The sequence below is a fragment of the Nothoprocta perdicaria genome, unplaced genomic scaffold (assembly GCF_003342845.1).
Source record: "Nothoprocta perdicaria isolate Ctin4 unplaced genomic scaffold, notPer1 scaffold_328, whole genome shotgun sequence".
NCBI lineage: Eukaryota > Metazoa > Chordata > Aves > Tinamiformes > Tinamidae > Nothoprocta > Nothoprocta perdicaria.
Window position 1 is genome coordinate 437,420 of NW_020455564.1, and position 15,559 is coordinate 452,978.

Genomic DNA, 15,559 nt, shown 5'->3' on the forward strand with positions numbered 1-15,559 from the left:
AAAAAAAAAAAAAAAAGCATAGAAAAAATAAAGCATAGAAAAAGCATAGAAAAATAAAGGCTTGAAAGAAAATCCTTTGCTCAGGAGTAACAGTTGTCACACAGACTGGATACAATCCCTCAGAGTCAGGAGAGGAACTGAACATGTGGGTTCAAGTGCGTGTTTCTGACTTCCCGAGAATCTTTCAGAGTTTGAAACCTTAATGTTTTCCCTGGCAGGGCTTTGTGCTGAAGGCTTTGAGTGATGAACAACTTGGCGCGAGGCTGTCAGGTGCAGCTGTACTCCTTCCTCCGCTGCACCGACAGCTGAGCTGCTCACGAGGTAGCTCCAGCGTTTCCGCGTTTTGAGTCGAAACGCTTTCAGGCAGAGCGGCAGCAGCTTCAGTGCCCCTGCAACACCGTCAGACAGCCTGACGCCTGGGGAGCTGCMTGGCCATCACTAAGAGCAGTCTATACACATACTTCCACAGGCAGACGTGAGCAGAGTAGTTGTGTTTCTTGGATCTTCCCCCCACACATGGATCCATCCATGCACAGAGCAGCCACCCCAGTGCAGTACCTGGCCCGAGAACCACTGCACCCTCCTGCTGAAGCTGCACTGTGTGGTGTGAAACCCACAGGGAGGGAAGACACCCAGCTTGAGATCCAGACATCCAGAAAGAGGGACATGACATCAAGGGTACAGTCCTAGACTAGGCAGGTGCTAGCTGGACATACATCTTGCACAACCCGCAAGCTTTACGGACCAGCACAACCTGATGTCTAGGGTGGTCTCCTGGGAAATGAGCAACACTGTGTTCAGAACTCCTTAGAATGAAGAATATGATGCTACTCTGTATGGCAAATATCTGATCTACCTTAATTAATGACTTTCCCTCTTCTTATGTAGCAATGCTCTTAGTGCTCCTTCTGTCATGAATTTTGGGCTACTTGGGCATGAAGCTAAGCTTCTGCTGAGTGCTTCTGTGAGAAATCTCCTCTTGATAGCTCCTGTTCTTGCACACACTCTTACACCAATCGACTCATCTCTTGACCTTTAGCCCAGCCCTTGGGCTGAAAAACGCTGGCAAATCTAACCATTCCAAAGAATTTTTGTCACTTGACTTGCTTAGGAAGCAAAACAGCTCTCATCTTTTCTGTTTCCTTTTCCTGTTCAGTGCAACCCGACTACAGCTAAAAGCAATCGTAGCAGAAACTCTTCCATTTACCCCAAAGGTGGATTAGGACTTCTTGGAAACATTTTTTAAATAAACAGTTCCCTTTCCCTGTTTAAACAATGATTGTTTAAGCCACAGAGTCAAAATGACTCAGAGGAGTTGTACTTGTCATTGTACAATATTCAGCATGATGTACAATGTAGCTAGACAGCTATGACCTGTATTAATCATGGGCCAAAGTATAATTAAGGTAAAATTAATGGACTGTGATGGCCTAGCAGATCATGTCCATGTTTTCACTCTTTCTGCTAGCTTGCCAGACTACTGTGCTCCTGGTGGAAAAGGGGTCTGAACTGCAAGCTGGGCAGAGGGATCCCTTTTCTGCAAAGAACAGGCTCCCAAACACAGAAGAAAATGGATTAGTGGGAATATAGAGAACAATTCTGTCCACCCCGATTACAGCAATAGCAACTGTGCAAAAAAAAGCACTAGCCTGATCTGTTAAGTGATTTAAAATATCCCCTTTGTATAGAGAAAAAWTGATGAATTTCTAATATTTACCCTATTCTACTTTTCTCCCCCAAAAGCCTTAGTCCACACACACCTACTCAAACTCATTCTCTGCTCTCCACACTTACCATACTCAATATGGTCTGTGTAGTAAAATGTTTCTTCTAGCATCATTGATTTGAATCTGTTGTTCAATACTTCTTCAGTAACCCTACTTGGGGAAATTCTTTGACTAATAGGAAATCTTAGTTGAGTGGGAAATACATTACAAAGGCAGAAATTACCCCTAGTATCAAGAAAGTATCTTAAAAAGATGGCTAGGAGATTAGGAAACCCATTTCCAGACAACTTCCTAGAGGAAGTGAGTGCTGTAACAGTGTAGTCAGTAGCCAAATAAAAAGAAAAATCTCCTCAGCTCCACCAGCCTCATGACCAAAGTCCCATGCAATTAATCACTAGAAAATTCAGCAAATTCCCTAAACTTATACACAGAGAGTTTTAATTCAGAGAGCAGAAACAACCTGCCCCCCCAGACACACCACCCTTTGCATGAAGGACTTRGTACTCAGCAGTTTGCAAACTTACTAATATATTAACATGTATCTGTGTTCCACAATGATGCAATCTTGTTAACATTATATAAGAAGACTTCCAAAAGCCTCAATTTGCTATTTCCCTCTCATGGAGAGGTGCCTATGTGAAAGCTCATGAGTATTGATTCAGAGGCAGRACTACTCTCTGTTTCAACAAGGTTTGCCATAATCTCATGCCTGTCTGCCTTCCAGCTACTACTCCCTCATAAACAAACAACTCCATTTCCATTTTATCAAAATGTAAAATATCTATCCATACTTTCAAACCATAAGGGTAATGCTGAAGCTTTAAAGTACAGTCATACTAAGTTCATGGCTATCTGGAACTTAAGGTTCTCCCACTTCCTTYCCGCTGACAAGACTGATTATAAGCTTTTAACTCTCCTGGAGTGACTATCCTGTCCCCATGATCGGCTAACTCTTCTCTTGCGCTTTTCCAGATTTTAACTTGASAGAAACTGTAGTAGTAAAGGAGAAATCCACTAGCACTAATTATAGTGGGGGAAAAAAAGCATCAACAACAACAACAACCAGCATTGTGTCCATCTGTGGTCCACCTGAGCTAATAAGTTAAAATTCTTTGAGATTAAATATGGCTGGAACTSCATGAGATCTCCTTGTCAGAAAAGTCATTTAAGTTCTTTCGACTGCAGATGTTTGAATAGTTAATTAAGAGCACATAAATTGCTTAGTCCAAAGTTATTTCTCTCCGATTTCTGTACTGAAGCAATAAAGTTGCTTTGTAGCATATATGAAGTTTTTTACATTTAACGCAACTATTACTATGATTGATCAAAGAATTCCTGAACTATTTAAGTGATTGTCAAAGCTTATAAATACCAATACGGAGCTTCTCAATTCAGGGAAAACTAATTAAAATACAGGAGAATACTTGGAATATGCACTTTCTTTTCCAATAAGAGAACTCATATTCATCTGACATTTCTTGGATAACTTGTTTTGCGTGATCAAGAAACAACACAAAAGGCAGAAGTATAGGACGCCAGGGGTGTCAAGTGGGGCTGGGCTGGTACACAGCCCAGTTAATGTTGTGCCTTTTCACTATTCCCCAAGCTGCTTAAAAAAGCTTCAGCTAGAGCTATCTGAAATTTTCAGAGCCAGCAAAACCTGAGCACACACACACACTAGCTGTGCCGTGCAAGGCTGAAGAGCTTAGAGGAGCTCCAAACTGACATAAGTAAATAAGAGCTAATAGGATGGGACCAATTCATACACTCTAAAGTCACATTTCTTTGTACTAAGCTTTTCAACATGTTAACAATGTATAACTTTCTATAACTATCTCATTATTTGCACATTGTATTTGCAAAGACAATCTGTAGCTCTTCACTCAAAGACTGTGCACACTCAACTTTATATCTTCCAGAAACCATGCAAATTCTTGAATTTTTTAGTTTTGTATGTTAATGAGCTTTCACTTCACCTGAATCACAACTTTCAGCTAAACTTTTCATCACTATCTAATTACTTCTCTACTAGTTAACAAATACTCAATATCTATTTCACTATATGCAGCTGATGGTGTAAGACCTTTAACTTGTAGTAATTTATCCATTCAAAAGCACTCTGAGGTACTTCACTGCTGAAGCCATTTCAACATACTTATATGATGTCCCAGTCACACTTAGAGTTACAGGAAACAGATCAACTAGGGTGGGTAGTACACAAAAATGCAGAGGTACCTACCAGGCCGCTAAGCATTATCATCTAGCAGTCTAGTAATTTCATTGAAACACTGAGTTTAAACTGCTGAAGAATGCTTATCAGGCAAAAAGTCATAAAATTAACTGATAAAAAGTTCATCTTTTTGTTCTGTATATTATTCTAATTTCTGTCACTATTTTCTCATTGTGAATTCTGATGAACGATAAAATGCTGACATCATAAATACATTACTAAATCTATTCCTGTTATTGAAATGTCCTTTTCAAGAATTCCTTTCTGCAAGCTGATTCAGAATAAGATTTCCGTAACTTCACTCGCACAATGCAAACAGGGTTTATTATGCAGCATCCCAGATCTATTCCCTGCATGCCACTTTACTCAAGTTTCCCCAATGACTTGTCTTCATGTTTACTTTCTAGTAACTGTCAAACACAAAACAATTTCCTCATCTGAAGCTATCAATAACAACTTCTGTTCTTATGATTTTATGCTTAATTAGCTCATTTAAACATTTGTATCTGTTCCACAATTCTCACAAGGATACTCCAAATTTCTTAATATATACGGCTCACTGCTTCAGACGCAAACTTGTACATAACATACGTACAAGAACATTTGAATGAATTACAGACTCAATCAGGACAAAAGAGAATGGAATTTCAGAATGGAAATTAATGATTTTGAAATGAAAGGCTCTGGCCTGGTTGCTACTCTGAACCCAGATCAGAGGAAGAATATTGCTTAAGCTTATCTTCACATGAAGATAGCTACACATATTATAGATTTAATCTCATTTAAATTAATATAATTTAACTACTGCAAATAGTTGGGGGATATTTATTTCAATTTATTTTGCTTAACTTGATTAGGACAAGCCTTGAAGTATGTTTTGCACACGTACACTCTACATATATCACTAGTCAGAAGGAGACTGGCCAGCCATGTATTTCTAGAATTCACATAAAACCCTGCTGTTGGAAAACTCCAAATCATGCTATAACAAAAAATCTCTAAGTAAAACCGAGCAGGGAAAGAAAAACACATATTATTCATTGGCTTCATTATTCACTGTGAGGTTTGAAAAGGAAAGTGAAATGCAGGCTAACATGAAATCTCAAATTTGTCCAAATACAAAGCAAATATATCTTTTATCTCGATAGTACTAGATCTCACTCTACAACTTTATGAATATTTTCAGTACTGTTAAAATAGATATATTTATGAGCATTTCTGTAATGTAATTTGGACAGTGTTTTTTTCCTTCTACGGTGCAGGGGACAGTGAAGATTTCTGCATCTGTTCATTGTTCTAAATCCTTTAAAATCTCACACAGTGCTGGGGGAGGGGAGAAGGAGGCACTATAATTTTCCAATTTACCAATTAAGATCCAGATAAAAATCATCATCTTTATCACTAGAATTCTCAATTATCTCACAGAATTTTGACAGAAGCCCAGAACAGAATCATCACAGCACCCATCTCCTTCCTTCTCAGTACCACAGACACTAGCTTGAGATTGACCATGAGTGAGGTGCAACGTTTCCCATGATAATTACAGCAAACAAATCAAGAGTTCAAGTAGGCTCAATTTTAGTTTATATAGAGTCAATAAAGAGTTTAAGYAGGCTCAACTCAGTCACTAATGAATGCTCTTTTTTTTTCCTTCCCCACTTGATTTCAGAATCAGCAGCATTATCAATTAAAAGACACAACAAGAATTTAATCAAGAATTCCTTTTCTATATTAACCAATCAAAAAATAAGAGGAAAATAAAAGGAAAATAACTGGAAAAAAATGGAAAAAAATCCGCATTTCAAACATGTAGTATGTGTTTGAAAGTCTGCATAGTCAAAAGGAACAACCTTGAAATTCCTTTTTTTTTTAAAAAAAAAAAAAAAGAAAAAAAAAGAAAAAAGCATACTCAACATTACTAGGAAACATTATCCTTTTAGCTTCTCAGCACATGACTCTAACTGCAGCAGAGTATACAGGACCAAAGTCATGCAAGTCACACTGCTACACAAGAGGCAGTGGCCAAAGTGTTCTTAGAATTCAAGTGTTCCCATCATATAAATTAATACAGAATGAAAAAAAAAAAAAAAAAAAAAAAAAATTCTTCCCCATCTCATTACATAAACCTTATCAAGGAAATGTTCCTACTTCATTAAAACAGAAATAATGATTCATTTTTAAAGAGAAAAGACCTTTTTATAGCTGTTAAGGAGAGGAAAGGTTAAGTCTAAAGCATTTTAAGAAAAGGAAAGGAAGTTAAATGGCTCTTGTAAAATATTATTGAAAAGCGCCCTGAGTGGACAATGTCCTTGGCAACTTGCTTAAGCCAGCCCTGCTGCAGTTGGCCCAGATGATCAAGAGGTGTGACACTGAGTCTGTGAAACAAAGCAAAAAAAAAGCTTACCTAGCAATAAATTTCTGTGAATCTGAAACTCTGCTACAAYCAACCAAACAAAAAACCCAACACACTGAACCCTCCTCTATCATATCAAGTGAAGTAAGTGGATGAGAGCTGACATGGAGAGAGATAGCAACCTCCTGTGAGTCACTGCACCACAGAAAGCTACAAACTGATGCAACAAGGACATGGCCTGTGTAAGCTAACACTGCCAGGCTGATGGATATAAGATACTCAGCTACGTTAAGAAGTACTCATTGTGCTACATATCATTTCAAAAAAGTTCAATTCCAATATTTTCTTTTTTTTGGGGGGGAGATAGAAAGAGTTAGTTACCGCTCTTTGAAGCTCCTTTCTCTTGACCTGCAGTTGTGACAGCAAGTCAGAATTATGTACGTGGGCAAACTTCGTGGCAGAAAATACATGCTGGCATATTATCTTCTTCTAAATGAAGTCCCGTTAAGATTATCTGCTTTCTTACACCCCACCATCTGCAGATGCAGCCTGAATCTTCACGGATCTCTTTCCTGTTGCTGTCAGCCTACAAGAGCATCATAATCCCCATTCTGCTATTTTAGGAAGTTAAAAGTTAGATTTCCTCAAGTTGCTTCTGGCAGCTAACATCAGCTGCAGAATTGCTCACTAGTGCCTTGAATAGCGGCAGTATGTAATTCTTCACAAAGCTTTCACACTCTAAATACATATTTACTGAATTGCATTTCTAGATGACAGACTCAGTATATGCCCTTTAAATGAGTGCCAGTGTGTCCTACATCTATTGTTTTCTAAATCCTAATCGATGAAAGTGTTTATTACAAATCCATAAAGCTAAATCCATGCTTGTTTAGCCTTCCTAAAGGGAAAGGCTTTCAACTCATAAATTAACATTTTATTTGGGGAGGAAGCAAATAAATAGACCCTAGTAAAGAAAAATCTTACTACCTATTCAGCTTCAACATTTTATTCATGAAAAGCAATTCTATTGAATGCAGAAATTAATACGACAAATGACATTTTTTCTTTCCAAAACTGAATAAATAGCTTCAACTCTGTTTTCTTCATGGCTTACAAGAGTGCGTTTTTTATGGTGGATCGCTGATTTAGGTTATGCATGTTTTTTTGCTTTCTCTCTCTTTCTCTCTCTCTCTTTTTCTTTTGATAACAGTTGCTTTTATAATGTCTACCCTTCAAGTTTATAATAACGGAAATTGGTATTGAATGAAAATTTTAACAATCATTAACCTTTAAAAATAAGTGGTTTATGTCTTTGACATCTGGGTATGAGGCTAAAACTTTGAAACCATTACTAAAACGCACCAATTACTAAAGCAGCTGGAGTCCCTAAATAAAATGTTATCTTTCCCCAAAAAATTCATATAAACTGGTATTATAACCCCAAAAGAACTAGGTTACAGTAAGTGTAAGAGAAATTTAGTTATTGGCTCTTCCATCCATGGGAATTTAGCTCAATAAATAAGCACCCACATTAACAGAGCAGAAATTCCTAGGCCTGCTGGAAAAGAAGACAGATGTGTCAGGCACTCAATCTTTAGAGATGTTGACTGAAGATGTTCTACATATCAAGCCCACTTTACATATTTTTTCTTTCCAGTATGAAAAAGCTTATTATTTTTATAAAACCCTTTTCAATCTTGCCTGCCCATTTGTGCCTCTAACACTGCCTTTAGCAAACAAACACAGCTTTCATTTAGTTGAGTGAGAATGAAAATTACTGACTCAGTAGTGAACAGTATAAACACCGTCTGTTTCTTCTAAAAAACACAGTTCATCTTTGCAAGCATCTGCATCTCCATGCATTTGTTGTCACAAAACACAACCGAACTTTTTGGATAGAAGTACAGAATGGGAAGAAAAACAACAATCACTGTTTGTATTTGGAAGCCCTAAAGGGCATTTATGCTCTTTTAGTGAAACCCCATACATGACTGAAAAGGAACAATCTGACACAGAGTTGGTTACACAAGATGGTCTATTGATGGCCAAGTCAAATGGTGTCTCCATTTTTGGTGATGCCTTCCCTTACCACATTGCCCTCTAAGGCTAAGGAAAAGAAAAACCAATGACCCTGCCATCCAAATGATCACTAGCCACTGACTTCAGAATTGCAGTTTCAAGAAACATGGCTAAAAATTATTCCTGTTGCTTTACTATGAATATTAGTCCCCTTTGTATAGTCCATCATTGTTTTCTATTTTTCTCCTATTTTCTTATTTTTTTTTATTTCTATAAGAATAGAAAAAAAACTATTTTCTTCTCAAACCTCTCATGTTGTGCTCCTGTGTCTCTTCCACACCCATTTAAACTTTAATCCATTCAACTCCCTGCTTCAGCATAGACTTTTTCCTTTTCCTTCGAAAGCATAACTTTATATACTTTATCCAGACTGAAGATCATCTTTTTCTGTCTTCCAAGGACCAATACCAGATTCCTTTCCTTAAGGACTGAAGTTTTTCATCTCTTTCCAAAGGAAATCCAATAGYCAAGAGAACAGTAGAAAAAGAATTCTAAAGACACCAAGACATCAACATATATGAGAAGCCTCCTTAGTAGATTAAGATCTCTCAGAATCTCACCCTAGTGGCTCCAGCTGCAAAAAATGGGACATCAATTCTTAATTTTTTTCAGCAGTTCTCAAGAGTTCATTTTATCAACATGGCTTTTCTCATTCTCTCATTCTTATAATACACTTCCCATAACAGGCATTTTAGCAATGATATTTGCACAGCAAAACTCCAGAGATCCACTGCCTTCTTACTTGCAGGTAAAAGACTCTAATGAAAGAGAAATAACCTAGCGATACTGCCCAAAACTTGGACTGCTTGGAGATGGTCACTCTGACATCATGCAGAGGGCATACTGTTTCTCTTTGATACAAGCATTGATACAAGAATAACAAAGATACAAGCTACAAAGAGTTACTCTGTGATACAAGAGTAAGCTGCAAGGATGTGGGCTTCCGAGAAAAAAAAAAAAAAAAAAAAAAACTTTTAATATCTGTCGAGGAGATGTTTGGGGGTAGATAAGTGGAGTTAAGCCTAGAAAATATATCTTAACACTGCAGAACAGTCAATTTTTTCATCCCCTGAAGGAACATTATGAACAAGACATCAAATGTATGAGCTGAAGTTCTTCCCAGGATCTCTCCCACAGGCATCTCCTTCCCTCATTACCCAAGAGCCTCCTGCTCTGTGTATCTGGTTGGCCTCCAATCCTTCTTTTTCCTATCCTATAAATATATGCACATGAGTCACAGGCTCCAGGGATAGACTCTCCAGACTTCTCTTCTCCTAGTACAAGGTCTCTTATGACCCACCATTTCCTTAATTTACAGGTTTCCTGCTGTAAGTCTGCCCTGCCCTCATTCTCTTTTCACACATAGCCTTCTCCAATTCCAATTAGAACCCTAAAAAACCCTTAGTGAAAATTTTATATGTTTTCAGGTAGAGCTATCACAAACCTGTCACAGATCACAGCACCAGCAAGTGCCCATACTTGCAGCCCAAGAGAGCTCTTTTTCTTCATTGCTTCGCTGATATTAGGTCTCTTCACACACCCCTTATGCCACCTCCTATATGCCCATATGTATAACTTGCCTTATCTGTCCATTAAGAGCCCTGACAAGGTGAAACGCATATAGATCTTCTTTGTTCACATAAGAAAGAGAGAGATGCTTTAGCTGGCCAGAAAGGAGAGATTTAAAAAAAAAAAAAAAAAAAAAANAAAAAAAAAAAAAGAAGATACATACACCACTAATCCTGACTTCAGAAATTGGGATTGTTTAATACCCAGCTATTCCTGAAGCCAGTTGAAGTTTTGCCACACATACTCTGTCAATCCTGAAGGAGAGTCATCTTCTGAGAGGAGATACAGACAGGAGCAAAACAGACATTATTGATGAAACAGTCATTATTTCAGGCAGAGATCTGCAGATTATTCCACAGGGTGACATATGTATCTTACCTCTGAGGAGATTAACTGCATGTTGTAATTACTTAGGATAGCACAAGATTGCACCTTTGTACAGCAATTAGGAATGCTTAATAACAGATAACTTTGAAGATGTTCAAGTTCTTGACTTTCATGATAGTTTTGAGGGTCTGTGTTATTCCTTCTTTCTCCAAGAGGAAAAAAAATATATATAGTTACTCAGTCCTCTGAGTAGTTCTGACTAGTGTACTTGGGTACAATGAGGTGAAATTCTTCTACTAACTGCCTAGTGAATTTAGGAAGAATTTGTTGCTATAGCAATATTTTGTGTTCATCCAAAAATTAATAATAAAAGAAGCAGCAATTAGTACTACTAATCGCTCTTCTAAAGAGAGATCAGAGAGGGCTGAAAGGTTTCTGGTCAAAAAAGCATAGATTTTGCACAGGTGACTTTCACCTTGCAGCTGAAAAACCAATCTTAGCATTATCAAATTCCATATGCATTTAATGCTTCGGTATGTTCAAACTTGTTGCTTCAAGACCTCAAGATGGGGTTGCAGAAAGTCCTACAAGGAGATGGGGATGTGTACACTTTCATATCCAATAGCATCCTGTGGGATAAACCTTCTTTAGATTAGCATACAGAAGGGAAATTTAATACTCTTCTCTACAGATCTAACATTGAAATAACAATGTTTCACTTTTTAAAAATTAAATGAGTTATGTCACTTCAGGATAATAACCTAATACCACAAAGGAAATAAATGTTTTCCAGGTTTCAGGAAATCAAAGGATTAATTAGTATTCTATACTGAAATTGCTACTAGCATAGCATATTATTTATTTTTGCCATAGGCCAGTACTCTCCAAGGTCTTTAAGGTTTTAGAAGAGGTATTTATTTTAGGCTTGATTTATTATTTCAGTTTTATAAAGAATAGCAGGGCTCTACGTTATTGTTTATAATGCAAGACTAAGGGAGCACCATACTTTGCTTTTTCACTAAATATTTGGTAAGATTCCTTAGTAGTACTGTTTTACTGTGTTAACAAATGTATTTTCTGTGCCTGGGATAGCTACTGAACTCATTAAATTTCCTTATTTTGCAAGAAAATGGTGTTATTATAARCTGGTGCCTCAGAGCAAGCATGTGTAGCAAAGCCTCTGCAGAGCTGACCTGCAGGGAGGATCCTCCAGGGCTCCCGTGGGGCTTCCAAGCCAGGATGGAGTCCCCTTGTACTGGCCTCTTTTACACACAAACGTAGGGAGGGAGCGGGAAGCAGGATGGTACAGGCGAACACTGCTACAGCAGAACAGACAAACATGGTAATATGCAAAACGTCACAGCTGACCACATGCCTCGGGATCAAATCATCATCTTTAGAAGGAAGGAGACACCTCAGTAGAGCAGAAGCTYCAAGCACATTTTTTTCTTCCCCTCCYATAAATCTCCTCTACTAATTCATAYAAGAACAAGTAAGTCTCCTTCTTTGCATGCTAGTCCTCTGCATTTTTCTTCCCTCCSCCCCACTCCATGTGATTATTCTGGGAATACAGGATGACAGATTATCAATTAAGCACACCAGGAGATTATCCTTATGTGCCATGATACTGCTTTCTCATTCAGGAGGGGGTGAGGAGAAACCACAAGCACTCACTATCAGTTATATGTTGAATATTGCTGAACCCTGATCTTTCACTGCACTCACACAAACTTGCTATGAAGCAGCAAGGCAGCCACAACACCCTGACAATTGATACCAGACATAACGCCCCCATCAAAAATTGGGGAAATTAGCACATGGTTGCTGCATGTAGCCATGGTATTAGAGATGTCTACATTGATACACCGCATCTGGCTACACAAACAAATCACTCTGCTTGCTTGCATAAAAGTTGTGCAGAACCGGTTGCATTTTAGTTTTACTCCCACCACAGAAAGCAGACACCGACAAGTGGCTGCATTTGCCAACCACACACAGCAAAAGGTGTACTGCTCCTCTAATCTGCAGTACAGCCATACACATTTGTTTATTTCCAGTAAGAGTAATTCAGAGATGTGTCAAATGACCTCTATCTATAACTATTCAGCTATTGAAATGAGAGCTAATTGGTATTAAATTCCCTCTTTTATATTGTTGGGAAAAAAAATAAAAAAATAAAAAGCCTTTAGTTTGCAAAAATATTATGAGAAAAAGTGCTTAAATTTATCTTCCTTTACACTATTTGATACCTTGACAATGAAATCAGTCTAAATGGGTGAGGAGGTTAATCTTCCATCCTCTCCTACTTTCATGGACAGTAATTTCATCGTTTTATGTTTAAGAGAACGTTTTTTCCCTACTCTCGCYGAGTCTCCTGGCTGGGCTCGTGTTCAGAAGGCTGCGTTCCTGTGGCACTCCACCAAGCCACGAGGAGCAGAAAGTTGCTGCCTRTGTTTATCCTCTCTTAAACAACAACAAAACATAAGCAACTCAGGGAGCATGAATTCCCAATCTAAATACAGTATGCAAGCTTATACTGAAAACACTCATTCCAGTGCACCCACAACACTGTCAGCAACATACTCCAGTTTATATTCTGCGGTACTATTTATTTGATGAACTGTGAGTCACACACAACATTTCTGTTTGTCTACAACTCCAGTCAATACATAGCTCTACCAGGAGCTCTAATAACGAACTGAGTTTCACACTTCACAGCAACCACTTAGTCTGGGAGAACTGAAGTTCCCTTATTGAGAGCAAAATCAGGGGGRATTTAGCAAAACTGTTGAAAGAATTTGCAAAAAAAATACCCCTACTTTCAGTGTTAGAAATTAATTGTTTTGCCAGCTTGGAATTAAAATACGTGCACTTGTTACATGCTCACAAACTAAGGTACTTAAATATGCAATGCCATCGCTACAGAAACTCTCACCTTTATCTTCCCTCACATATTCTTATCCCTATTGCTCCTTATCTTAAAGTCTGGTTTTCATGTCTCTGTTAAATGAGAAACTGACCCTACAGTGAAGGATACTGACAGCACCAGCAAACTGCTCTATTGTGCTCAGCTCGAATCCAGCACCCGTGCACAGCACGTACCCAGCAGAGCTTCCACATACTTTGCAGATATTTTGACTCATGCTCAGAGCACCACACCTCCTCTGWGCACAGTCTCATCTTACTGGCAAATACGCCACCATTTCCTAATGATCAAATTTACTTAAGGTCATCCAAATCACTTCAAACTTGCTTCTAGTGTCCGTCACCTTTTGCGCCAGTTCTCCTTCCTTTTTCAGCAGCRCGATACTGTGCAAGCACAGCAATTGCCAACACAGAAAGTATGCGCTTAAGCTTTCTGTCTGYTAAAATCAAGGCTGAGAGAGGAGGGAAAGCACAAACATGAGAACCATAATGTTGTAATATCTAGGTGGGAGAAATTTCCACCCTAGTCATCAGAAGATTTTCCTTAAGCATTTCAGAATTTGGTCCCAAAGACATATATAGCACTAAATCCAGATATGAGGGCAATGAAAGACAGCTAGGATGATTCTAAGGCCACAGTTACTGCCTTAAAACTAAATGCATGAAAGCATACACAAAAATTTCTTCTTTAACCAGCTTACAAATTAACTTAGACATTCGAATACTTAACATTAATATATAAACCTGAAGATTAAGACACTCTTGAATACTGTGTTTGCAATGCTTCAGATGGTCACAGTTGGTTTTTACCATGAAAACCACTTCCGAGATGTTTACTCCAGAACGTCATAAACTATTGTATGCAAACTCTATTGCCAAGAATAAGATGAAATGTAAATTTCTTTCAGTAATAGAAATAGATTAAACTTGACATTATGCAGATGTATGATACAAAGTATGTAATTCAGTTCCTTCCAGAAAAGCTACTAGTCATATACGTAAAAAATAGCATGAACATGCAATTTCAGTAATAAATTAGGTTGTATTTCTTCCGAATGACACATGAAAACTGAATTTCACTRTTTGGTGGAAGAGCTCAGCTGGTAGAGGAGATGAAGAAAAGTTGCAACCTGCTTTGATATAGCTGGCAGCAAATCAGATGAATTTCTTACTAGATTATCCCCGGAGTATTCCATTGCCTTGCTTCTATCATCCGGCAAAACAGTCCTACTCAAAACRGTATCATAAAAAAGGTTTCAGCGTCTCGCTTGAAGTCAACCAATCCTTCACTGAAGTTGAAGCCACTCTGTTTAACAGGCACATGGCACTAAAGCAGAAATACCTGACTTTGAGACTGAAAACTAGGAAACGTAGCCTTTGTATTGCTCTTGAGGGGAGCGGGGAAAAAAAAATCCTTACGTGCCTCTCATAATTAAAGGGCTATTTTCCCAAAAGAGAAAAATAAGTAAATGAGAGAAAACGAATGGAGGAAGAGAGACGCAGATGCCTCCGGACAACAGAAAGCTGCCACGCTGCTTGCACGCCGGGCAGAGCTGCCTCCGTGCGAGCCCCCGCGACCGACCGAGAGGGACTCCGATCCGATCCGCAAAGGGCAACGTTACCTACTGCGAATCCGCTCCAGCGCGGGCGCGCAAGCTGCGCGCCGGGAGTCAGCACGCGGAGAGCAGAAGCGCTGCAAACCGCCACCAAGTTCGAGGCGGCAGCAAACAGCCAGACACAGCCTGAACGGCTCCGTGGATGCCGGGCACGGGCACATAGGCGCCCGGCAAAAACATCCTCGGGACGCGTCTGTCACCGCCGCCTCCCGCCTTCTGCCGTTTTCTTCCAAAGTTTCTCGCGGAGTGTGGACAGTCGGTCCCAGGCTCCCGTCCCGCGCCCGAGGCCGACTTCTATATAAGGGCACCCAGACGTGGAGCGGGGCTCGCGTCGCCCCGCGCCCCCCGGCAGGGAGCGGACGCCTCGCGCTGCGCTACGGCCGGGGCTCCGCGGGGCGAACCCGCCGCGCGGCGACACGCGCTGCCCCCGCGGCCGGGCAGCAACAGGCACCGCCGCGCGCGCAACTTTCCCCCGTGGGAAGCCCCCCCCGCTCCGCGCGCCTCGCACACCAACCTCTCCCAAGCCTCCCCCTCCGCCCCAGCCCGGCGTCCCACTTCCGTCCTACCTGTCTCGCCCGGCGGCTCCCGGGCGACCTCCCGCAGCCGGCAGCGGCGCGCCGGGCGCTCGCGGCGCTCAGCCGGCGCGCAGGTGGCGTTGGGGGCGCGCAGGTGGCGTTAGGAGCGCGCTTCCCACGGGCGGCGCATCCCGCGGCGCGGGGAGGGCGCTGCGCGC